The 27312-nt window shown below is 35.9% G+C and overlaps 1 protein-coding gene and 1 long non-coding RNA gene across 5 annotated transcripts in view; one reads left to right on the plus strand and one right to left on the minus strand.

Moving 5' to 3' along the window:
* Sesn1 (sestrin 1) overlaps nucleotides 1–27312 on the minus strand; it is an 89639-nt gene that overhangs the window by 56842 nt on the left and 5485 nt on the right. The gene's annotated exons all lie outside the window — the stretch shown is intronic.
* Nucleotides 5750–19857, plus strand: LOC122105480. The gene is made up of 3 exons (XR_006147046.1): nucleotides 5750–5815; nucleotides 9344–9347; nucleotides 19832–19857. It is a non-coding gene; the product is annotated as an uncharacterized LOC122105480 (long non-coding RNA).

Here is a 27312-nt window from a genome sequence, read left to right on the forward strand (position 1 = left end):
TTGGGATAATAAATTATTGGTAAGCCCCATTAAGCTACATTATCAGTTGCAAAATTCACCCACACTTTTGAATCCCATAGGTCCAGAATATTTTGACTCAATATTTCTGAATTTAATTTTGTAAATCAGAATTATATCAATAATAATTTTATCTAGAAATGATGCCTAAACTAAGACTTCATATTGAGGAAAAATCTTTTCTGTTCATAGTAGGTAGGGTCTTTAATTATATGACTTATATGATTCAACAATCCCCAAACCTAACTCTCTCCAAAGAAAGGTTTCTTTTATTCAGGGGTCTGCTTCTGCTTAGACATTTATGCTTCTAGAACCCAGATGTCCATTTCCTCATAAAGGCTGTCCCACAGGAACTCCTAATACTTAAAGACAGTGGTTAGGATTATCCATTTACCAAGGGCCTACAATTCTTTTAACAGAAGGCCTATTTCTTAAAACATAGCTCCCTTTGACACATGCTTTTAAAAAACATCATTTAGCTGCACCGACACCCCCCTCACGGTCCCCCAACACAAGGAGTTCAGTAATTCTAAGCCTCTGGATTATGTAATCCACATGGGTTTCTCTTTAGGACAATCTGTTTTATCGTATGGATCCTAAGAATATATTGTTTCAGCCCAAGAGTAGAGACTGGCTGTCTCTGAATGCAGTGCAGATGAAGTGAAAGTTCAGCTAAGAAAAATCTCTCCTAAAAATCCAATATTCCCTCTCCTAACTGCAACTCTCTCTCTAGATGCCAAAAGATGCTAAAAACTGTTAACTCAGAACAAGAGAAAAGTTTTGTTTGGCACAGAAGTAAAAGTAATTCAGATCCAGTGACCTTGCTTTGTTCTTTTTCTTTCCAAGTGTACAATTGCTCAAAGATAGAGGCAACACAGCCCACAAGAGGAAGAAAAAAAGACAGGAAATTCTGATCTACATTTGTCCAAAATCATCAAACAAGCTAATCAACTGGTATTTCACTCATATGACAGGTTTTAAGCTCTCAGCGATTATTGGCAAATACAAGAAAAGAAGATAACTTCAACAAAATTCTGAGCTGTAAAAGGCCTAGTGTTAGCTGGGTGCTGGTGCCTGTTACTCAGAAGGATGGTGTGATGATCACAGTTCAAAGACAGACTGGGCAGGAAAATACATGAGTCTTTTATTTCCAATTAGCCACCAAAAAGCTGGAGCAGAAGTATGGTTCAGCTGGTAGAGTGCTAGCCTTGAGCAAAAAAGTTCAGGGAGGGGCTGGGAAGGTGGCTCAGTGGTAGAGCACTTGCCTTGCATTCCTGAGGCCCTGGGTTCAATTCCTCAGCACCACATAAGCAAAAAGAAAAAAGCTGGAAGTGGCGCTGTGGCTCAAGTGGTAGAGCACTAGCCTTGAGCTGAAGAGCTGAGGGACAGCACCCAGGCCCAGAGTTCAGGCCCCACGACCAGACCCCCCCCCCCAAAAAAAAAAAAAGTTCAGGGATAGCATACAGACGGGGTTCCAAATCCCAGGACCAGCACTTAAAAAAAAAAAAAGATTAGTTTTCTTACAAGTCTGTTGCCCTAAGCAAGGGCTGGGGTTGGGTACTTAAGAAAGGACATTTAAGCAGAGAACATGCTTTATATTTGAGAAAACACCAATTTCTAAAATTTATGTAACTGCATACATTATTTCATATATAAAATTTATAGGCAACTCCTTAACATTTAACAAACCTCAGGAAACCATTTCTTATTTTTGACTTTAAAATTTTTATTAGAATAAATATAATTACACAAAAGAGTTTCACTGTGCTATTTGCAACTTGCATCAAATTCACTTCATCCATTTCTTAAAATTAACTTTTTTTTTTTTTTTGTCATATAGATTGAACTCAGTGCCTGGGCACTGTCCCTCAGCTTTTTTACTCAAAGCCACTTCCATTTTTTTTTTTTTCCTGGTGGTTAGTTGGAGATAAGAGTCTCATAGCTTTTTTGTCTTGGCTGGCTTCAAATTGCAATCCTCAGATCTCAGCCTTCTGAGTAGCTAGGATTATAGGCATGAGCTACTGGCCCACAGCTTAAAATTTACTTTTCAAGAAAATTTCATGGGCTAGGAAGGTGGCTCAGTGGTAGAGCGCTTGCCTTGCATGCATGAGGCCCTGGGTTCAATTCCTCAGCACCACATAAGCAGAAAAAAAAAGCCGGAAGTGGCGCTGTGGCTCAAGTGGTAGAGCACTAGCCTTGAGCTGAAGAGCTGAGGGACAGTACCCAAGCCCAAGTTCAGGCCCATGACTGGACCCCCCCCTAAAAAAAAAATCATGTTGAGATGTATATCAAAACAATCGAGGATCTTTGAAGCTAGCTGGAATATATTCGTAGGTTCTAACAGTAATACTTTATAAGAGTAAAACAGGTACAAAGTGGTGCTTAATAGAATTATAATGGCTATTTTCAAACGATCTTGCTTTTAATATTTTTCCAGTTGTACATGTTCAAAGCTAATATAACATTGGTTTCTAAGTCTGAAACCGCTCCCTGATTCTAAAACATGGCCACTTCTACAAATATCTGTTATAGATATAAAAAAGATGAACAGGCAGGTAAAAGCTAGTAAAATCAACTAGAATGCTGTACCAACCCACAGAACATTCTTTATATCAAACATCAAGAAGCTGTCATATTAATACATATTTTTGGTTTTGACCTCTGGAATTAAAAAATCTACTGCAACTTTTATACTCCTCCTGCTGCTTAGGGACCTTTCAAAAACGGACAACATACTGTTTTAAAAAGTTAAAGTATTCTTGAGACATTTCTTCCATTCACAGGAAGACAGACCTAGCCCGTAACAATGAAAGTAGACCCCACCAGAGGTGAAACAATGGTAGTACATTCAGAGACTTCCCTTCTGCCACACCACAGTACTCTTTGACCCACTTTGGCCTCCTACAAATCACCTCTTTAGTTTTTAGCCTGAAAGCATAAAAGTGTGGTCCCTGTTAATTATTGTTTAGTAGTAAATAAAACATTTGTAAGGGATAATTTGTTTGCCACTCCTCCCCCCTCTCCCATAGAATAGAAACTGGAGACTTTTAAGACAAGCATCACAAGAAATAGTTTGGGGTAGGAGGGAGGGAAACGATTGATACCAGAGATTGAACTCAGGGCCTGGATAGCTTTTTTTGCTTATATCTAGTGCTCTACTATTTGAGTCACACCTCCAGCTCAGGTTTTTGCTGGTTAGTTGGAGATAAGAGTCATTGGAGATAGATTTTCTACATGGGCTGGCTTCAGAGACCCTCCAGATCTCTCCTGAATCACTAGGATCACAGGCTTAAGTCTAGCACTGATTAACAGCTTTGTAAACTAATGTAATTTGTATATCACCCTACCTTTTCTTTAAAACATCTAATTGGAGTAAATAGAGAGATATGACCTGCATAATTGGACTTGCCGAGTTTTTTTCCCTTTAGATGATTACTTCTTCCTGTTGTTTGTTTATGGTACTAGGATTGAACCTAGGCCTTTCTTCACACTTGTGAGGCAACTACTTGAGCTTTCTGTTTTTGAAATAAGGTCTCCTTTTAATCTTTGCCTGGGCTGGCCTCAAACCTCCTGCTTTGGCCTCCAGAATAGCTAGTATTATAAGTAAGCACCATCACAACCAGCTATTTCTTCGTTTTTACTAATTCTGTACCATGGAGTTTTATGAAAATTTCTATGAAAGTCTCATGTAAAACTAAACAACAATGACAATGAACTAATAAGCTCTTTGCTGGGGTTTAAACTCAGGGACTCATGCAGTGGCTCTACCACTTGAGTGATGCTTCCAAGCTGAATTAATCACTTTTAAAGGAAAAATCTGTAAAAAGTATGGACTATTTTTTCCCTTACTTACCTTTTTGGGTCAGAAAAAGTAGGCCATCAACGACTATAATTAGTATAGCATAAGTAGGAGGCTCAATTTTACTTTAACTACATAGAATAATTTAGTCTCATTTATATTATAGATAAGTGAGATCCATACTGATTTTCTCATACAGCTACTAATAAGCTTCAGAAGATTTGTTACTAGAAAGTATACCAAGACAAAGAATCAACAAAATGAGGAATGCTCTTCCTTCCCTTTGTTAAACTTATGCCAGGTATCTTTCAAGGTCTAAAGAGGAAAACCTTGTAATAACTACTCTTATCTTCCCTTCCCAATCTCTCCATCATGCTGTCATGCTGTTTCAAATTAAATAAATTTGTGGCCTAGCATGGTTCACACCTGTAATCCCAGTACTTGGGAGGCAGAGGCAAGAAGATAGTAAGTTGCAGGCTTCCTGGCTACACATAATAGAACTGTCTCAAAACAAGCAAGTAAGTAAATGGTTACTTCAATAATTAGGCAGGAATGGTGATTTAATTTGTGGTTAAACTACTAACTCTAAGTAATCTAGATGTTTTGAGTTTTTTTTAGTAGTTCTAAGGTTTCAACAATGAGCACTGTATTTGCTAGGCAAATGTTCTACCACTGAGCCACACCTTTAACTAAAATTACTGTTTAAAATTCATTTTACTGCTTGAAATATCTCAAAGATGACTTTAAAATGGCCAAAATCTAAAATTAAAGCAATACAAGTTTTCCTAATTGCAAGTTTCCTTAGAAAAGCAAATAATGTACTATGAACCACATTTGATTCCATGATTAAACTTTAATAATTGAAAGGTATATTGTGTAAAGAAAAAGTCTTGACCAACTAGCTGTCCTCATAGATTCCTATTTGATCATTGGGACATGAGGAAGAAACTCTAGAGCAGAGTGATTCTTCTTTCTCAATAGCCTCAAAGGTAAGAGGGCTGGAGGATTAACACAAGAACATCAAAATTGGATTTTCTTTTATCCTAATAAGGACAAGTCTATAAGGCAAAAAAATAAAATATATGTGTCCACAGGTGTAGAAAAGACTTTGGATCACAAAGCCTTTTGTCTTTCGGACTCTGGAGACGATGATTATAATCTACATATATTTTCCCAGTAGCAGGGTTTCAACATAAGGTTTCATGCTTACTCAGCTTGGTTGCTTGACTGGTGCACACTTGAGCCACACCTTCAGCCCCATTTTTTTTCTTTTTTCCCTCTTTTTAAATATATTTTTTATTGTAAAGATACTGTATAAAGTGGTTACAGTTACATGAGTAAGGTAATTAGTACATTACCCCCTCCTTTGTTTTTCCCTATCATCCCTTCCCTCCCCACTTCCCCAGTTCCCCCCCACCCCCAAGCTGCAAAGTTCATTTTAACATAATGTCTTGTACATCTCAATGTTACAATGGGACAACTTGTATCCTTATTTCGGCATTTTGTTATTTCCCTTCCCCTCCCCAAATTAGAAAAATGTATATACAAGATGGAGGGCACTGGAATCAAATACAATGAAAATGGGGTTATACCATGGGGGAAGAACATACAAAGGAAACAAAAAAAAAAATCCCACAGTACATTATAAATACATTAAAAACAACAGCAATAAAGATAAAACCTCTTGAGTACCTATCTTGAGGTTCATTTCACTTAGCATCATCTTATATGGTCATATTTACATAGCTTCTGACCTTTTCTGCTTGTCTTAGACATATACTAGTTATTGCAAATAAGGGAAACCACCAGACCTTAAAATAATTTTCACTTAATATAATTTTTTCCAAGTCTTTCCAATTCCTAACAAATGGGGCGGTGTCATTCTTTCTGATGGAATCCAGCCTCATTTTTTGCAGATACATTTGGAGATGGAGTGTCTCAGGCTTTTCTACCCCAGGTTGGCTTCGAATTTCAATCCTCCAGATCTCAGCCTCCTGAGTAGCTAGAATTTCAGTCACAACTCACTGATACCAAGTTGATTATAATATTCTTGGTGTCTTAAAATACTACCACTAATTTTAAGACAGAAAACCCAAACCATAAAAATAAAATTCATTTGCTTTAGTATATGATAATACTTTTTTATTCTAAAATAAAATACCATCTATAATTATCATCAGAGACCAACACACTGAAGGTATTTCACAAGGATTAGAATTCTTTTGGTCTAACAGGGTGTTGGTGGCAGAACAGTCTGTGAGAATCTTATCTCCAAGTATCAAGAAGAAGCCAGAAGTGGAGGTATAGCTCACTTGATAGAGTGCCATCACTGAGTGAAAAGCAAGAGCACAAGGCTTGGAGTTCAATCCCTAGCACACACATGAAAAAACTCCTTTTGGTCTAATGTAAGATGCAAATGTAATTATCCCCTAAACCATGAGAGAGGCTGTAACAGGAAAAAATATATAACTAATATAATACCTTATAAGTCCTGGTTTCCCATTTAAATTAATTCTCTCTAGTGTTCATGCTGACGGGTATAAAAGGAATTCTTTGTTATGTCTTGAACTTGGTTTTTGCTTAAAAATAAATACATAAAAACATGCAATCCTACAATTTCTGTCTAAATCTTCCTTTCCCTAGAACCTCTGCTATAGCTGTCTAATTGAGAGAGGAGTCTGCTTGCTTTCAAGTTACTAAGATTTGTGTGTGTGTGTGTGTGTGTGTGTGTGTGTGTGTGTGTGTGTGTGTGTGTGTGTGTGTGTGTGTGTGTGTGTGTGTGTGTGTGTGTGTGTGTGTGTGTGTGTGTGTGTGTGTGTGTGTGTGTGTGTGTTTAAGTACTTTTCTTCTATATTTTTCCCTGCAGTGGGAGTAAGGAAGAATGTGAATTCTTCTTGTTTAGAATGAGAAAGTAGACAGGTAAGTGCAGGTTTACACTATTTCCCTTAGGAAATTTTGATCAATTTGATTAAGGTGTGGCCATATGTCATAGCACTGAGAACACCGGACAGCATTTAATATTTAACAAAAATAACATGAAGCCAAAGAAGTTAACTAGACAATCTTCCATTTTAAGGAATGTGTGATGTGAGCAAAACAAAAGAGGTCCATGAAGACACCCAATATTGTGGAAATGACATAAATGAACACTATTTTTAAAAGAGAAAGCTTTTCTAGATTTCTCATCATAAAAACAAATCTGTTGTTCCAGTTCTCAAATCTTAAAAAATAAAGATCTTTCTAAAGATAGATTGCACTCAATTGCACTCATCTTGACTAAACAGAGTAATATGTTTTTGCAGCTACTCTCTTCTGCTAGTGCTAAAGATTTCACAACCTCACTCCACCAAGCTGTCTTCCTAAACACCATGAAGTAGACATGAAATAGATATGCCAAATGTTCTCTATCATCTCTCTGAAACATCTCTGCCTTATTGAATCCTGTTTTGTGTTTCAAAATGGTCCCTTCTATGTATTGCATCATCATTGGGGCTCCTTTGCTATTTAGCTTATGATTGGATTCTTCTAATGGGAACCACTGACAGACTGAAACAGATAAGAAAGGAAGTCAGAATATTTATTTCCCAATTCCTTTTCTGTCATACTGAGCAAGAAGAGTATAATCTTCTGTGGGCCACAGATTCTGTCAGGTAGAAAGCCTGTTTTTCATCACAGATCTCACTGGGCTCTAGTAACTACTCCAAACTCTTGCCTGGTAAATCTAGGAATTCAACTAAGATGCTCTTTTCTCAAAATGATTTATCATGGTGACAAGCATGGTGGTACACATCTGTATCCTTAGAACTCAGCAGGCTGGGCCAGGAGAACTGAGTTCAATGATAGCTTGGGCTACCTAATGATTTTCAGTCCAGTCTCATCCTATCTCCAAAAACAAAAACAAAACAAAAATGTTTACCATTGTTTTCCATTAATCTTGTCTGTACCTTTGTAAATACCTTTATTAAACTCACTTCAGTCAAACCTTTTAAGTGTTCCATCCATTCTTTTCCTGCCAAGATCTTAACCAATTCCACAGGGAGGAAAAGAGACTAACCAAACAGTAAATAGTAAATAGTAAATATATACTCCTAACAAAAAAACCTGGTTGCTCTGAAAAAGGAATATTCCAAGAGAAAGAGTTCTTAAATAGAACTAAGCTGAAGAGCAAATTTATATATTGAAGTTCAAGGAACTGTCCATGATATAGAATATGCAAACAAAAAGAAATGATATTTGGAAAAAAGCTAAGATGGATATCTAACACTTATCTAACTACAGACCAAAAAGGAGAGATATAAGAGAGATAATGGGGAATAACCAAAGAAATACAGAACAATTTGAGACTCAAATCTTTATACTGGCAGCTCCAAGTGCAAGGGATTAATAATAAAATGGCAGAATGTAATGATGAAATTTTAAAACACTGTGGATAAACAACTTAAACTTCAAGAATGTTCTTGTTGGGGCTGGGAAGGTAGCTCAGTGGTAGAGCGCTTGCCTTGCATGCATGAGGCCCTGGGTTCGATTCCTCAGCATCACATAAGCAGAAAAAGCCAGAAGTGGCTCTATGGCTCAAGGGATAGAGTCCTAGCCTTGAGCTGAAGAGCTGAGGGACAGTGCCCAGGCCCAGAGTTTAGGCCCCATGACCGGCAAAAAAAAAAAAAAAAAAAAGAATGTTCTTGTTCTTAGAGGATTCATGACATAATATCTAGGGGTAAAGTTTTGTAACTTGAGTTACAAAAGAAGAGAAAGCCAGTGTGACAAGATGTAAAAAATATGTGAATCTAGGTGAAGAGTATATGGTATTTTATTCTGAACTGTTCTGTTGGCTTAACACAAAAATTTGAAGAAAAACTAAGGTTCCTATAATGGGATAAAGATAAACAGCTTTCATAAAAAAGAATTAACATCAGATGGAGTGAAATGTGTCATTTAAGTGCACGTTAAAATTCATGGAATCATGGTTTCACAGTTCTGAGAGAAAAAGATTTAAGCTAATTTTCTAATCAACTATATGATATCAGGGCAAGGTAAAAACATTTACTAATATTCAAAAACCAAAAGGTTAATTTCTCCAAACTCTTAAGAAAAAATAAGTTTATGCAAGTTACATAATAATGAAATGCTAGAAAAACAGCCTCTTCCTTTACTATCATACTAGTCTAAGTCTTATTTTTGACGAAACACTGCAATAGTCTTTCAATGAGTCTTTAGCTAAAGACTCTGTTAGCTATTAGCTAAAGACTCATTAAAAGACCTATAGCTATATGTGTAGCTCAAGTGGCAGAATTCCAGGTTAGCAAGTGTGAGGCCTGAATTCAAACCCCAGTACTACAGAGTGGGTTTCTAGGTGTTACTCTTTATTTTGTTGATGGTAAAACTGAAGATGGGAGTGTGGTGAAATGAAAGGTACAGCAAGTTACAGTTAGATAAGAGCAAGAAATTGTGCTTTTGTAAAGTATGGTGACCACAGATAACAATTATGTACATTTGAAAAGGCTTGAAGAAATGACAACGAGGAAGTAGGTATGTTTAACCTGATTTAAACAGTGTACACTGTGCCAAAACACATTATTATGTACAATTATATGCTTTTATTATCAGTTAGAAAAGAATTAAAACACTTAGAAATCACCCAAAACAAATCCAAAACCCAACGAACTGAATGTTAAAGATGTTAAACAACTTGCCCAAGGTTAGACAGTTGGGCAGAACCAGGATGTGTATACAGGCAGTCTGATTAGTACAATTTTCTTTATTAATATGTGTATCTTTCTCATGTTATACAAATTACTCCAAGTCTGCTGTGCTCAGCTCTGCATTATATTCTGGAATCTAATCTTGAACTTTTAACCTGTAAACTGCCATGTTTTAACTATCCAGTTTATAACCAGCATCATAAACCCAAACACAAGTAATAAATGATAAGCTTAGAGGGGTTGGCTTTGTTTTGTTTTAGCTGATACTGCAAGAGTATCAGCAAACTCAAAAGCCATTAGCTAATGTTTAATCAACAAAATTTTCCCTTGGTTGGTTTAAAACTCCCAGATTCCAATCATTTAATTTTTTTCTCTGAAGTTTAAGAAAAATGAATTTTATATGTAGCAGTTATTGAAATTTGGAAGATGACAAAGTCTAAAAAAATTGTTAAAAATTTGTTGCTTTACCTAATGCATACAATGGAAGGCAGACACAGGCTCCTAAAATTCCCTAATCCTCAATTTGATAACACTTCAATTGCAACATCTGCTGAATAAATATCTGCTTTAGAAACTTTCTTCTATTTGCTGGTGAACAAAAGTGATTATCTTTTTTTTTTTGTTTCTTTTTTTCACACTTTTTTATTGTGAAAATACTGTACAGAGGAGTTACAATTACATGGGCAAGATAATGATGATTATCTTTTTTGAATTACTAATCTATTTTAGTTTTGTCATCTAAAACAATTTTTTCAGTGAAAAAGAACCCATGTTTGCACTTTCTTTTACTAGGAGTTGAGAAAAAATATAAACTTTAGAATCATTTATTATAAGCTGTTGAGAACTCCTCTCAGTTCCCTGAAGTAAAGTTTTACTTACTGATTTTCAATGTGTGAATTAATCCTAACATTTTTGTTCAATTGCAGGTGATTTCCAGTTATTCTCCAGTGGTTTAGGGTAAGTATATTTAGGGTAAGTATATTTGGAATAAAACTCTGGTTCTTGAGGAACACGAGTATTAATTTCCCTAAATTACATATAACTTTTCAGAGGATGGTAAATTTGCCCATTTCCCCCTCAAATCATTAAATGCATACAGAGACTAAGAAATGTTTTAGGGTTCAGGACCATTTTTCAGTTTCATAGTGTATTGTCCACTTTAATCAGTTTTTATTTTATAAGCTTAAATAAAAATAAAGGAGGTACTACTATCTCTATGTTAATGATACTTGGAGAGAGCAAGCAAGTAAAACTAACTTTTGGCACATAATGCTACTTATTTTGTCATACAATTGAACCATATCCTAGTAGAGCTCTCATCAATACAATATATCCAAATTAATTATTAAATGGTAATACAAGGGGTTAAAAAGAAATAGTGCAGTAACAATGCTTAAATGTGTGTTAAAACATGGCCAGTGTTTTTGAAACGATATACCTTATCAAGATAAGATAATAAATAGAGAATTATTAAAAAGTACAAGTATCTTGTAAAAATACAAGTATTTGTCTAGTCAGTATTTTTAAAATAAAATAGAAATATTTGAATTGAATAGATTTGAAAATAATTATAAATAGGTAGATACACATTATATAATAGATGACAGTTTGGGAGAGGTTGTTTTGTTTTTTAAAGAAGTAGTATTGTACTGAAATTAATAAACTCCAAAGACCATATCAGTGTCTGAAATTGAATCCTACTATATTTGCTTATAATAGCTAGAAGAGCTTAAAGTAGTGCTTGGTTAAAAAAAATTAAAAATCCAAGCACTAAAATGCAAGCTTTATGAGAATTGTGATTATCTCTTTTTCTATCACCAATACATACGAGTACTTAGAACAGTCCCCAAAATGGTAATTGTTCAATAATAAGCATTTGTGAAATAAATGACTGATATTATTATCATTAATACAATTATTTTCCAAATGAATGGAAAAATTCAACCAAATGTTTGGATATTTAGAATCATTTTCTTTCTCTCCAACTCACTCTAAAACAAAACAAAAAATAAGTATTATTAAATTGGACAGGATGTCTTCTCTTGAGGATCACAAGCAAAATATGATAAACAAGATTTCAGTGGGGCATGAGTGCCATCTAGTGCTCATGACAGATACACAAATTATTTAGAGCAAAAATTTTTTATGAAGATAAGGGGGGAATAAAGTCCACACAAATGCAAAATCTAGCCCAGCAGAAGTAGCACTGTGCCTCAATGTGGTAAAGCACTGGCCCTGAGCAAAAAAGCTCTGGGACAGCACCCAGGACCTGAGTTCAAGCCCCATGACCAACAAAAAGAGAAAGAGAGAGAGGACGGGGAGAGACAGAGAGACAGAGACTGGGGGAGAGGGAGAGAAGACAGACAGACACAGAGACAGAGTCAGAGACAGGGACAGAGGAAAGAAAATAAATATAGCCTATTGCTGGTGACTCAGACCTGTAATCCTAGCTACTCAGGAAGCTGAGATCTGAGGATCATGGTCCAAACTAACCAGGGCAGGAAAGTCCTGAGACTCTGTAGCTCAAGTGGTACAGCGCTACCTTTTGAGCAAAAGAGCTCAGGGATGGAGGCCAGGGCCTGTGTCCAAGACCAGAAAAAAAAAGAAAAAAAAATCTACTAGCGGGGGAAAAAAGAAATTCCATAAACAGTTTTTGAAAAAAATATGTATCTCTAAAAGAAATCAAAGAATTGCAAGCTTTTAAAATTAGTATAAGCCCTACCAGAAGAAACCTGTTTCAAAGAGTATACCGAAGTTCTACTCACCACAAAGGGCATTCTTTTATGAACAAAAAAGGTGCACAGTATTTTTCCCTTATCTACTGTTTTGCTTTCTGTGGCTCTAGTCACTCATAGCCAACCATGGCCTTAAGACATTAGAGGGAAAATTCCAGAAATAAACAATTTATAATTTTAAATCCCACACTGTCCTGACAGGCATGATGAAATCTTGGATGTGAATCATTCCTTTCCTCCCCAGAGTATCCACATCATATACACTATTCACTTAGTCATTCAGTAGCTATCTCAGTATTCAGATCAGCTTTGGTTACTGTAATGCTTATGTTCAAATAATATATAGCCTACTGGTATATTAAATGCCTGTCAATCAACTAACTTCACCTCACCATGAAGACCTTGTAGTGTCATCTGACATCATTAAAAGAAGGGTGAAGACAGTACAGCAAAACATTTTAATAGAAGACAGACCATATTTATATTACTTTTATTATAGAAAATGATTATATTTATTCTAACACTATTAATCTTATTGTTAATATTTTTGTACATTAGACTCTGCCATTGGTATGTATAGGCAAAAATCATATTTTCCATGGGGCTTGGAGTTATCTGATACTCCATCTATCCAAAAGGGGTCTTGGAAAATATCTCTTATGGTTAAAGGAGAAATATTAATATTGGGGTTATTAATTTTTTATGTCCAAACCAGTACCTGAACTTGGTATCTGACACGTTCATTAGTAGGCTGGTGCTCTACCAACTGAGCCATGCCTCTAACCCCAGGTATTTTTCTTTGAGGACACATTTAATCTTATAAGAAAGGGAGGGATAAGGAAAGGAGGAGAGAAAGAGAAGGGAAGGGAGGTAGAGGGGAGGGGGGAGAAGGGAAGGGAGGGAAAAGGGAAAAAAGAGGAAGAGACAAGGCAGAGGAAAGGCGAGATTAAGAGGGAAGAAGAAGGGAGAAGGGAAAGGAGGGAAGAGGGAGGAAAAGAAATGGATGTACTCACTGAGGCAGGAAGGTCAAAGGTTCCAGGTCCACTTGATTTTTTTTTCTAATTTGTTTTTCATATCAAATCATAGACACAGGTGAGATTTTATTTTCAGCTAATTAGGTAATCAAATGAGGAAAGCTGTTTTCCATCTCCTACTTTCTGGACAAATACTGTTTTCACTTTAAGTGCAAAGAATGAGAAATTTCCTAGAATTGCAAATGAATAAGGGGTGGAGGGAAGGATAATGTGGAAGAAGTGAAGAAAGAGGAAGATGAAGCTGCTAGAGAGTAGGCCAGTCCTTCCTACTGAAGCTTGGTGGGCCCCAACTAGTGAGGGGGCAGGATCTGGAGAAGCAGCCCACACTCAGTGCCTAGGGTGGTATGAGACTTCTTTGTACCCAGACTCCTTGGAAGAGTGGGGAAGAGTCAGTGACAAGGCTTAGTCTACCCCTGATGCAGTATACTCTCTTCTTTTCATCAGGTGGTTAAGCATATACTCTAAATTGCAGCTGTCCTCACAAAATGTAGGGAAATCCCTCTCTCCCAATCCATAGATCCAAAAGACAAGTTGTTAAGGCAAGCTGCTTTTAAAATGGCTTCTAAAGATCTCTACCTCCTAGTATTTACTACGATATGTAAGCTTTCCTTGAGTAATCTACTTCACCTGAGTATGGGCTGGACTTGACAACTTGGTTCTAGTAAAAAGTGGTGAGATATCTCTTCCAAGATTAGGTTACATAAGAATGCAACTTCTCTCTTGCTTGTACCCTCTGGTGTTCTTACATGCTTTCTGATGGAGCAAATGGAGAGGACCACATGGAAGGAGCTGAGGGCAGCTTCTGGCCAACTGCCAACAACACCAAAGTCCTCAATTTATCAGCCTTCAAGGAACCAAATCTTGCCATGTGGGCATGGAAATAGATCTTTCCCATTTAAGCCTTCAGATGAGACTGCAGTCTCCACAAATGCCTTATGGAAACTCTCTCAGAAGGGGCTTGACGTACAGGACCCAACTAAGCTGTAGTCAGATAGTAACTGTGTATTGCTTTAAAGTACAAAATTTGTCATTTTGTAATTCAAATGTTAAAAGCTTTTCAAATCTACCAGAGGGAGTGTATCTAAGGGGTTTTGACCTTGTAAGTTTGGCCTTTGTAAGTTACCACCTAAGCCTTGCTTCTTTCCTGGCACAAATGACACTTCTTTTGTTTTCTTCCTTTTTTTTTTTTTTGTTGGTCATGGGGCCTGAATTCTGGGCCTGAGCACTGTCCCTCAGCTCTTCAGCTCAAGGCTAGTGCTCTATCACTTGAGCCACAGCGCCACTTCAGCTTTTTCTGCTTATGTAGTGTTGAGGAATTGAACCCAGAGCCTCATGTATGCAAGGCAAGCACTCTACCACTGAGCCACCTTCCCAGCCCTCTGACACTTCTTTTGAAGGTTTACAGATTAGTCTCCCTATCCAAATCATGAGCACTGTCTCTAACTTCTAAACAAGGACCTTTTACACCATCCCCAACATCTAAAATAAATAATAAGACTCCTGAGACAACTTCCTAACTCCATTTTCAGTGACCAGACCAGGTAAGAATCCAAGTACATGTGTGGTTTCTAATAAAAACCACACTTGACTACATATTATTAATTTCTATTATTTTTTGTGGTGTTTCTAGTTACTAGAATTTGCCAACTGGTATGAAAATACTTCAGTAATTTAACAAGTATTTTTGTGTCAATGCATACTGGCTGAACATTAGTTTTAGTTTAGGCTGTAGTTAATTAGACAAGATTCAAGATCTTAGTTCTACCATCTTTTAATAAGTTTTAGCATAAATGCATGAATTTGAATGCCAACTATAATGGCTTTCCAAAGAAATATTAGTAGATGCCATCTTGCCATCTTTGTTGTTGTTGTTGTTGGTTGTGGGGCTTGAACTAAGGGCTTGGGTGCTGTCCTTGAGTTCCTTTTGCTCAAGGCTAGTACTCTACCACTTTGAGCCTCAGTGCACTTTAGGTTTTCTGGTGGTTCATTGGAAATAAGTGTCTCATGGACTTTGCTGTGCAGGCTGGCTTTGAACAATGACCCTCAAATCTCAGCCTCCTGAGTAGCTAGAATTACAGGTGTGAGCCACGTGTGCCCAGCAATGCTATTTTTTATTACTTCTTTTAGCCATTTCCATCTTTATAATGGTATAACAACACTGCAGTGAAAAAGATCTTTGGCAAAAGTTATAGCTACAAGTTCACATATAATATGACAGATGGTACAAGGAAGATAAAAAGGAGGCCACAAAAAGGAAACAAAAATGAGGCCAAAACTTACTCTGTAGGAAAGAAAAACAGAGTATTAATTACTTCCAGCCAGTCATAGGCGCTTTAGTGTGGGCATGCTGGGAATAGAAGCAGTGCAGGCTTATGTAAATAGACAGATAAGCTGAGAAGAAATGTTGTTACATTAAAATTTATTTCCTCTATTAAACACTGTTATCCCAACAAATCCTGCTCTTCCTCGCTCTGACTTACTATAATTCTCTATTTTTCTACACTGATTTAGTTTTATATTTAAAGTAATATAGCCTCATGGCAAAAAGGTAAAAAAGAGGAAGAAACTTCAGGAAAACAGATCAGCAGTTAACAGATCTAGTCCTCTTGACCCAAGTGTTCACTATCTCAGTCAAATAACCTTTCTCAGTCTGTTTTCTCATCTATAAAATGTAAAACTCACCATATGAACTTGCAGGTATAAAATTAAGAGTGTGTAGGGAAATAGGTCTTCAAAGAAAGTATGTAGTTGTATAAATTCTCCCAGATTATGTTACATCACTCCAAATACGAACAGGCAATAGTTCAGAAATGAGTTTTTGCAGATCTGGCATCCCCCTAACATGCTCATAACGTGTCACCAGCTGTTGTACCTACTTCTAGAAACACTGGGGTCCAAGGAATGCAACACCAAAGTGTCCTGACAGTGCTTCTTCCAAATGAAGAACAAACCCAAAATTAGTTTAATCTTAAAGTGAGTGGTTAGGTACACATTTATATACTTGTTCTATTTGAGGGATGATTTCTTCATCAGAACATATAACCTACAAAAATGCTGAAAATATTATATGTAAAATACTGTGATATGTGGTATAAAGCATTCAATAAAATTAAGTTGTTATTACTATAAAAAATTAAATAGCAAATATTTTCATCACCCCAAAAGGAACTATGGTTAATATTTTGGTACAAGAAAATCTAATATTCCATACATTTTCCTCTTCTCTATAAAACCATACATACCAGACTATTTTATGTTTGTCATTTCTATGTGAAATATATGTTTGCACATTTTAACAATTTTCAGTAACTACTAACAGTCCTTCACAAACACTTATCATACTCTGTCACTGCACATTACATTACTACCCACTTGTACATAAAATACATATAGGGCCTAGGGTGGTGATGCACACTGTAATCCCAGCACTCAAGAGGCTTGAGCAAGATGATAGTGAGTTGGAGGCAAAAGAGAGACCTTATTTAAAAAAATACAAATAAAGCATTTCTATAATAAATAGTGTAATTATAATAATACTCATGCATAAATCTTTTAAAGATAATTTCCTTAAAGTACAATTATTATGTATAGACTTAAGATTTTTAAAGTTCAAATTGCTACCTTTCTACCAGCAGTTACACTATTAGCAACACTACAAATTTTACATTTCTAGCCACAGCCTTGATTTGTTCTTAAACTTTGTTCCTCTAAATCATAGAAAATTTTTAAGAGCATTCTTAAGAGATACATTTTTTTATTCCATACAATGTAGATTGTGTCTAGGTATATGTCTTATAATGCTAGAAGTGTCAAACAAAAAAAATAAAGATTTTAAAAAGAATTCTTATTTTCAAAAAGTATATTCATCTTACCCTTAATTAAAGGAGGTAAACTATCAAGGTACTATAGGGTTCAGAAAAAACTCTATAAATATATACTTATAATATTTATTATTTTATATAATTTTCATCTAATTTGTATGTTATTTTTTGCTGGTCCTGGGGCTTGAACTTGGGGCCTGAGTGCTGTCCCTGGGCTCCTTTGGCTTAAGGCCAGCACTCTACCACTTGAGCCACAGAGCTACTTCCTGCTTTTTCTGTGATTAATTGGAGATATTAGAATTAAACAACTCTTTACCTAAATAATTATCACAAAGGGAATAAAAATAAAATAGGCTTTTAATATTTCATTGCTTGGTGGGAAAGCCAAATACAACTCTGGCTTGAGGTCAAATTTTGTTTACAAAATTACTTTTCTAAACTGAGAAAAAGAAACAAAATAATTGGTATGATACTGAAACTCCAAGATTCAGGACATGCCAATCATCTAAGGCTGATGCACTACAGTTGTCCCTTACTATTCACATAAAATTGGTTTCCAAGACTCCCCATCCCCAAGGACACCAAAATCCATGGATGGTCAAATCCCTTATATAAAATGGATATTATTTGCATAAAGGCTATTTCACATACATAATCTCTAGATTACTTATATATCTTTTTTAGGGAATAATGATAAGAAAACAGGTATATATATTCAATTCAGATGAAATTTTTTCCCAAATATTTTCTTTTACCTGCAGTTGGTTGAATACAATGATATAGAACACAGGGTGTTCTGTGTGTGTGTGTGTGTGTGTGTGTGTGTGTGTGTGTGTGTGTGTGTGTGTGTGTGTGTGTGTGTGTGTGTGTGTGTGTGTGTGTTTAAGAGTAAATGTAATTATTGCTAGCTAGCAGTTGTCAGCAGTAAATGTAACTAGATTTTCCCTATATTTTCTAAATTTAATTCACAATATAAAGGCAACAAAGTTAAAAAAAAAAAACTCAGCTATTGCTATTTCAGATACCCAGCTAAAATTGGGCAATCTCTTAATCATTATAAAACTGAGTTGAGTTCATAATTTAAGAAATCAGTATTAAAATGCTCTAATTTAAGCAGATACATGTTAAATTATAGAAAGAATATTAAGAATTTTCCTTCACTGTTTTAAATAATTCTAATGGCAATTTTCTTAATAACTGAGTAAAAAAGAATCCAAAGACTTTAAAGTATGCATGGGAGACATACAACTGGAAAAATCATTTCTATGTGAGCTCAATATAAAGATACAATCTGAGCTTGATTTCTCAAAAGACAATTGGGGCCCCTTTTCTTAAGCTGTAAACAACTTACTGTTTGACTTGTAATGTAATACCGTATTTTGGGAAATTTCAAACATTCATAATCCACAGGAAAAATACTCAACACTCCTACACAATTTTTTTAAACCCACAATAGTGCAGTCTTTCAGCTACAAAGTTAGGAGCCAGCTATTAAACCAGTACTTTTCCACTAGAGTTACTTGCAGGGCGGGGAAGGGGACTTTCAGCACTGCAGAACGTTAGGGTCTAAAATAAGATCATTGCAAGGAGTTACTACAACACTTGCAGTGCCAGTACTGTCATGACAACAATGAACTAGCTAAGAGAATGTTCTTTTAACATTCAAAGCTAATCTTTAGTCTATTACTCATGGAAATATACCAAATTTTCTTTTAGGCAGTGTATTAAAAAATCATCTTACTTTCAATCTTTTTAATGTAAAGGTAAGCCTTCTATGCTATATTTCCAGCAACACAGTCCACAAATTTTCTAAGCTACCAGTTAAAATTTATGATAATGTAATGCAAATTATACACTTCAGAAGAATTCAAATACAATTTCAAGATGACTAAGATTTTAATAACAATTTGATATGTAATTTAATAACATTTAAGAAGTGTTTTGTTTTCTCCAGAAACAGCAGGTTTTAAGTTTTGCTTTTAACATAAAACAGTTTGGAAAAGTAATATATTTTCAGATAGATATTTTATTCAGATAATATTATATATGTTGAGAAACTAACTTTTGAGCCTTATGGTTTGAGTCTGACTCTTTCTTTAACTAGCTTGATCAAGTTATTTAACTTAGTTAAGTTGTTCAACTTATCTGGACCTTGATTTTCCTTGATGAATGAGACTAAATCTAAGTCTAAATAATGTTGAGATTTAATAAATTAATATATGAAAAGGGCTAAGAACAATGGTTTGGTTACCAGAATGGTGCACTATTGAATTGTGTCTATTCTATCTATATTAAGAAATATTCAGCAGGGCACCAGTGGTTTACACCTGTAATCTTAACTACTGAAGAAACTGAGATCTGAGGATCAAGGGTCACAACAGTTCAAAGCCTGCGCAGGTAGAAAAGTCCATGAATCTCTTTTACCATTAACTACCATAAAAACTAGAAGTGGCAGGGCTCAGTGGTAGAGTGCTTGCCTTGCATACCAGAGGCCCTGGGTTCCATTCCTTAGCACCACATAAGCAAAAAGAAAAAACCCAAAAGTGGTGCTGTGGCTCAAGTAGTAGAGCGCTAGCCTTGAGCTGAAGAGCTGAGGGACAGCGCCCAGGCCCAGAGTTCAGGCCCAACAACCGGACACCCCCCTCCCCCCAAAAAAAAAAGAATCTCACAGACTTTCTTAGGCTGGCTTTGAACCATGATCCTCAGATCTCAGCCTCCTGAGTAGCTAGGATTACAGGCGTGAGGCACCAGTGATTGGCTATCCTTGAGACTCTTATCTCCAATTAACCACCAGAAACCTGGCAGTGGCACTGTGGCTCAAGTGGTAGAGTGTTAGCCTTGAGCTGAAGAGCTGAGGGACAGCACCCAGGCCCAGACTTCAGCCCCCACTACTGGACCTCCCCCACACAAAAAACAAAAACAAAACAACACAAAACAAAAAACTGGAAGTGGCTTAAGTGGTAGAGCAATAACTTTGAGCAAAAAAGCTCAGGGATAGCACCCTGGCCCTGAGTTCAAGCCCCAGGACTGGCACCAAAAAAACCTCAAAACAATAGCAGCAGTATAACCCATACAGACTGACCCATTTTGAAAGTCAGCAGGAGAGTCAATTGTTACTTCTTCTCTAGCACCCTATGTTCACCCCAATCTACTAGATACAATAAGGAGGACAGGCACGGGAGCTCAAGAAAAGCACACATTTCAAACAAACGAGAAATAAAATATAGGAACAAAATCTTCAACTCCTGTAACAAACATTTTTTGAGTTTTTATTTGGTAAAGTAACTTTTGCTTGGGCCCTTTGTTCTACAGTATAGTATTCTTTTTGGGCAGGCAAGATTTGAAAGAACTGTTTGATGGAAACTTTTGTTTAAAATGTCTTTGCTTTGGGTGAGCAAGGAGTTAACTGATAGGGCAATTCTAATGTCCCCACTAGTTCTTTAAGGCAAGCCAACTTTGTAATAAATTACTTTCTTGGAGTAACAGGCATAAACAGACCAGGCACAGAAGATTCAGTTTCTTCCTGACTACATTGACATACGAGCCATCATTTGGCTTCCTTACATTTTGTCACTTAAGACATTAGAAAGCAAGCTAGGCGCCCGTGGCTCACGCCTGTAATCCTAGCTACTCAGAGGCTGAGATCTGAGGATTGCAGTTCAAAGCCAGCCTGGGCAGGAAAGTCTATAAGACTCGTATCTCCAATAAACCACCAGAAAACTAGAAGTGATGCTGTGATTCAAGTGGTAGAGCACTAGCCTTGAGCTGAAGAGCTGAGAGACAGTGCCTTGGCCCAGAGTTCAAGCCCTACAACCAACAACAACAACAACAACAACAAAAAGTAAAATATTGCTAAGTGGAAAAGACTAATATGACCTAAGAGGAATCCAAGGAGTTAAGACAATATTTATTAAAAATCTTTAATTATGGTTTCTAGAGGTTCTACTTCCCCTAGACCAAAGAACCAATAAAGTAGGTAAAAACTTTCTCAGTTGCCCAGAGACTGTAGGGGGACCCTACAGCCACAGTATACTTGAGGGCTCAACTACTAAGTAGCTGGACACACTAAGAGTGGTTGCTGGGTTTTAGCAAACCTACACTACCTCACAACGCTGTGAGTGAACCTCTGAGGCTTAAGTAACTATGTAACTTGCCTAAAGTTAGAGAGTTTGGTAAAGCAGGACTTAAACCTAGGTCTGACAAACTCAAAAGCCTATGGTCTTGACAATTATCTACAAATGTTGCCCAGGCAGTAAAGTACAGACTTGGCCACAGACTTCTCAATGTGCATTTGATCACTTGGATGACATTCAGCTGCCTGCCTGTCTGCCTGCCATCCCTTCCCACTGATACCATGATGGCATCTCAGAAAAATCTTGGACTGCAATGAGGAAATGGAGATACAACTACAGATCTGCAATCAACTCTGGCTACAAACTGCTGGGCAAAGTCCAACACTTACCCTGAGGCAGTGAATGGTTAGAAACATTCTTTGACACAGATAGACATTAGCATTAACCAACCAATGCATGAACACTGAATTTAATGTGCAGAAGGCAATAAGAATTATTGATGTGTCTGTATATAAAATGTGGAATATATAAAACTCGATTACATAAAAATTGAGACTATACATTCTTAAAGTAAGGCTAGTTTTGATTTTCATTCATTAGCCACAAAACATCATTGCTATTTGCTGAGCACTACCATATACCAGGCCTATATCCACCTACGTTTTCCATGTTCATTTAATTCTAAGAACTGTCTTGTGAAGCCGTTATTATTATTATTATTATTATTATCCTAACTGTGCAGATAAGTAAGCAGAGTAAGATTTTTTATAATGAACTTTTCGCAATACATTGAAGTTTACAAAATGTTTTATTACTATCACAAGCCAGATAATATCACAAAATGGATAATAAAATGTCAATTCTCAGATGAAGAAAGAGAATATAGAGGCTTATTATTATGAGTACACAGCTAGAAAATAAAGCCCTATATGATCTTTAAACTACTCTGAAATGATATCTCTGGGAGTCAAAGTGAGATTATGAATAGTTAGACTAGATAACTATAAGTCAGGAAGAAAGAAAATGTAAGCTGCTGCTTTTGTCTTTTAAACAGAGTCAATAATAAAAAGAAGTGAAATTTCCAGCCTTTACCATGCCAATGAACATATAAGCATAGAATTTAGCATACAGTAGGTGTATAATAAATATTAAATGAAGTAATTCATTAGTTCAATTGTAAAATTTATACTATCTCAATAGATTTCCAATTATTTCTTATACTCAGAAGCTCTCTCATCAACAAAACCAAATACAGACGGGTTATATTTCATAATTTATCTTCCATCTATATATCAACTTGTTAAGCAAAGGTGCTTCATTTGAGTTAACCACTATCAATGACTAAGAGATTTTATTCTGTGAGAAAACCTGTCTCCCTATCATGTAAATCATCTTTTGTTTTTGAGAAAACTCTTAAATATGCCCTTCAGTACCATTGAACATAATATCACTCCACCACTATTTTCCAAGGCCTGCTCTTAATCACATGATTGGAAGAATTTCTTGCTGTGTTTAGGCTATGAATAGCATTTGAAAAATTGCTCAGTTATAATTATAGACAGCTAACACCTGCCAACTTGCTAGAAAATGAAATCATGTAAAATTTAAAGACAAGTGTGCAATGCTTATCAAATGCTGAAATATCAAAAGAGTAAGTGTTCACTTTTAGTAGACTATTATTCAAATTATTTTCCTGATTATACATAGAATTAAGAAAGTATCCTGGCCATACAGTTAATTTTTACAGTCCATTTAAATAGTTTTTAAGTTAAAACACTAAATGAATATTATTTACTAAATAAATTTATTAAATAACTATATATGAAAACTGACTTGTGTAATACTAGTCATTAAATTCATACCATAAATTACGTTTCCTTTTAGTATAGTTTAAAAGCTTAGGAAGGGCTGGGGAAATAGCTCAGTGTTAGAGTACTTGTCTAGTATGTTCAAAGGCCTGGACTCAATCCCTAGCATGGAGGGTATGAGTGGAGAAGCCTAGGAAGTTATCTTAAAGCAATTTTATAGTATAAGTAATCATTAATAATTCAAAGAAGACCTGATTTCACTTTTTAATTTAAAAATAGAGTAAGTGATAAAGGGTGAACAGATACAGCAGTGGTACTCACTAGACATTATGTTGAAAATGAACTATACAACTTATGGGTGGGGACAGGAGGGAAAAACTGAATTCTTTACCTGACTTATGTAACTCTGTTTTGTTTTTTTTTTGTCGGTTGAGGGGCTTGAACTCTGTGCCTGAGCTCTGTCCTTGACCTCTTCAGTTCAAGGCAATGGCTATACCACTTGGGTGCCACTTCAGGTTTTCTGGTGATTTACTGGAGATAGGAGTCTCATGGACTTTCCAAGCGGGACTGGCTTTGAACCGCAGATGTATAATTCTTATGTTGCTAAATTTCACATTAGTTTTTTTCTACTTATAATCTTTACTTGAAAAGTGTGCCACAAACTAAGTATACCATTCAACAATAAAATGCCAACTTGGAACATTCAATAAATGATTTCAATAATCATCCTACAGACATTTCCAAAATATTCCCAATGAAAGACAACATTTTTGAAAAATAAGTATCTTTTAAAAGCCCTTCCTCCAGGCTGGGAAGGTGGCTCAGTGGTAGAGTGCTTGCCTTGCATGCATGAGGCCCTGGGTTCAATTCCTCAGTACCACATAAGCAGAAAAAGCTGGAAGTGGTGCCATGGCTCAAGTGGTAGAGTGCTAGCCTTGAGCTGAAGAGCCGAGGGACAGTGCTTAGGCCCAGAGTTCAGGCCCCATGACTGACAATAAAAAATAAAAATAAATAAAAGCCCTTCCTCCTGTATACTAACTTTGTGAGTAAAAATAGCTTTATCAACAGCAGTTTAACCCAGGTGTAGTAATCAACAGGAAGAAAGACAAACATGGTAATATTCAGAAAAATCCTCCCAAACTGATTTCTAAAGTATATTGTGCCACTGTAATTAAATGACTAGGTAGTTTCTTCAAGGTCAATTACAGTCATTCTTTTAATGTAATAAATAAGAGCAAGAAAAGCAGGGTCAAAGTAAACACTATTTTCCACTAACTTTGATTAACAAATTTTAAGTAACATCATGCTGAGAAAAGACTGAAAAATTCTATCATAGAAGAAATTCAAAAGGTAGCAAGATTTGTTTGGTATTGATGCATTTTTACTCTTCAATACATCAGCTCTTCAATACTATCAACTCTGTCCTCCCACAAATTCTATAATTTTTGTTCCCCTATCAATAGTTCCTTTCAGGCAACATGAATTTTTACAACATAAAGACTGCCATTTGCGGTATGGAAATATTTATAATGAATACACAATACCAAATATTACCTGCCTTGTCTTGTGATCAAGAATCTTTCATTACCCCCAAGATTCTGTTACTGTTTCAACAAATCTTTAAACTGGTTGCGCTAATTATTATTCAAATGATAAAAACACAGCAAATTTCTTGTGGTTTTCCAAAAGAAAAATCAATATAACCCTAAGTAAGACAAGATCCTTATTTTAGAATCCTTTTAATACATGAATGATTTGTACATAATAGCACTCTAAGGTCTAAAGTGTCAAAGATCAGGGGAAAAATCTATTTAAGCTTAAACTATCATTTCAGAGGCTCTTCCATGATGTCAGGAACAACTCATGACTTTAAAGTGAAATTTAATACATATTTAACATCTCATCTTTGTATAATATACCATGTGCCATTTATAGATAATCATGTTAGGAAAATATTTTAAAAGCTAAATGCTTTTTGCATGCTAAAGGACATTTGAAACACTGTGACAGGAATATATAAAACATGAAAACAAAAAAAAAAAGAAGAGCATCCTTTCTAGTTTCAATTTTTCCGAAGACTCATAAAGGAAGAGGACAGGGTGCATTTACATATTACAGAGAAGAGCTGGGATAGATAGAACCAGAAGATTATGTCTATATTTGTATTTGTACCATTTCAGAAAACAAATTTCCTGTGTAATTTTTTTATACTCTACACACAAAAAAAGCCCAAATTTAAAAGCAAGGAGAGAAAGTGGTCAAGGGAATCAGAGAAGGCACTGAGTTCCTAGAGAAGCCACAGAGGGAAAGGAATTGAATTCTTACTGTATCAATAAAAGCCAGAAAATAATGAATATGGAAGAGAAAACCTTAATGTAAATATTGAAAGAGGACTCTCATATTTACTTCGATACATACAAGTCAGAAGTGAATGTTTGACTACTTTAAACCTCTGACTTTGACTTGTAGCAATAAAGAAATCAACATAAAGCAATCATTTAAAAAGATGAAATCTTCTAGAATGCTTCTAATCTGCTACAAGTTATATTTTATAGCCCAATTATAAATAAATTAAATATACTTCTAACTAAAGTCCAGATTATAATAGACCATGTGGTGTTATTCATTTAGATACAGGTATAGTTTTAAAGGACACCACTAGTTTTGACTGTCTTCCATCCTTTTTTCATTGGTAGAAATTCTGCTTAGTTAGCAGTGGGGGAAGCAGTTCCTGGTCCCCAGTGGCTTAATGCTTGTTAACCCAAACTAAAAATACAAATCCCAATTTCCTTGACAATGACTGAGAAAAGAACATGTGACCCAGTCCTTGTCAATAAAAAAAAAGTCTCCTGGAGGGCTTTTGGGAAAAATTTTTCTCCCTGATAGATAGACCCATGGGAAGAAAACTTTTCTTCTTAACTGCATGTAACTGCTGTAGCAACCTTGCAACTATGAGAGGAGAAAAATATCACTTGCTCTGCTGAAGAAAGCAAAACAAAAAAGGTAAAAAGCAAAAGTAGTAATGTACTCCAGTACCACCACACCCACACCCACACCAAAAATTATTGGGATTAAAAATATTTAAAAAATAAAAACCTGGCACAAATGAATTAAGCCTATAATTGTACAACATTCAAATATATTATGTGAAATAATACTTCAGATGTAAAAACTATGTATTACCCAGTTGGATACCAACAAGACATTCTAATTTCAAGTGCAACTCGAACAATTCTGTTTTTCTTTTTCTTTCTTTCTTTTTTTTAATCGGTCCTGAGGTTTGAACTCTTGGCCTGGGTGCTGTCCCTGAGCCCTTCAGCTCAAGGCAAGCTCTACCACTTGAGCCACAGTGCCACTTCCTTGAACAATGCTTAAAGCGTTCAATATCCATAAACAAAGGACTAGGTTCATAGTTCAAGTAATAGAGCATGTACCTAGCAAGCATCAGGCTGTGAGCTTAAAACGCCAGTGCTAACACACACACACACACACACACACACACACACACACACACACACACACACACACACACACACACACACACACACACACACCACAAAGTGTATGGGGATTAAAGTTTCTAGAAAAATCTAGCATAAATGATCTTCTATGATAATAGAGGACCTTACACAAAAGGGGAAAATTTTTTATTGATCATCTAGTTCCCAGAACAATAGTTGATTCAGAATAGTTCTCAAAAATATGTTGAATATATGTAGGTATATTGCTAATATATAATCAGTAAATAGAGAACAAATGTATAAACAGAAAATGCTGTTTCCCTATGTGCCAATATTTTACAAGTTTAGCCATTTGGAGTTGAATCATCCTACCATGACTCTATCATTCTCTCTTACCTGATTATAGTCCTCTAATCTACCCAGCACAAGCAGTTAAGGGCCTACAGGAATAACTGCAGGAACTGCATACAGTTCAGCTTTTTCTGCTTTACTAATGAATAACAGGAAGCATTGTGGAGCATTCTCATGTGAGGCTGATGTGAGAATATGAGCAGAGAGGCCAGAGTGGTGGGAAGCAGAGTGGGCAGTGAGACTGGGGAGGTAAGTGGAAGTCAGGTGATGAAAATGATGTACATTCTTTAGATCTATTGTATTATAAAGGGTTTTACACAGTAAAGTAACATTTTCATTTTTCATAAATGGCTCTGTAGCTATGTGAATGATGGACAGAGGAGGGAGGATGGGTTAAGGCTGGAGAAATGAAACATAACAGAACGCAACAAACAGCACAGACAATCTTTTGAGAAACTATTTCTACTCATATCTCGTAGGCAACTTAAACGTCAACATGTATAAAACAGAACT

The sequence above is a fragment of the Dipodomys spectabilis genome, unplaced genomic scaffold, assembly GCF_019054845.1.
Source record: "Dipodomys spectabilis isolate Male_0828 unplaced genomic scaffold, ASM1905484v1 ptg000001l, whole genome shotgun sequence".
In the NCBI taxonomy this organism is placed as follows: domain Eukaryota; kingdom Metazoa; phylum Chordata; class Mammalia; order Rodentia; family Heteromyidae; genus Dipodomys; species Dipodomys spectabilis.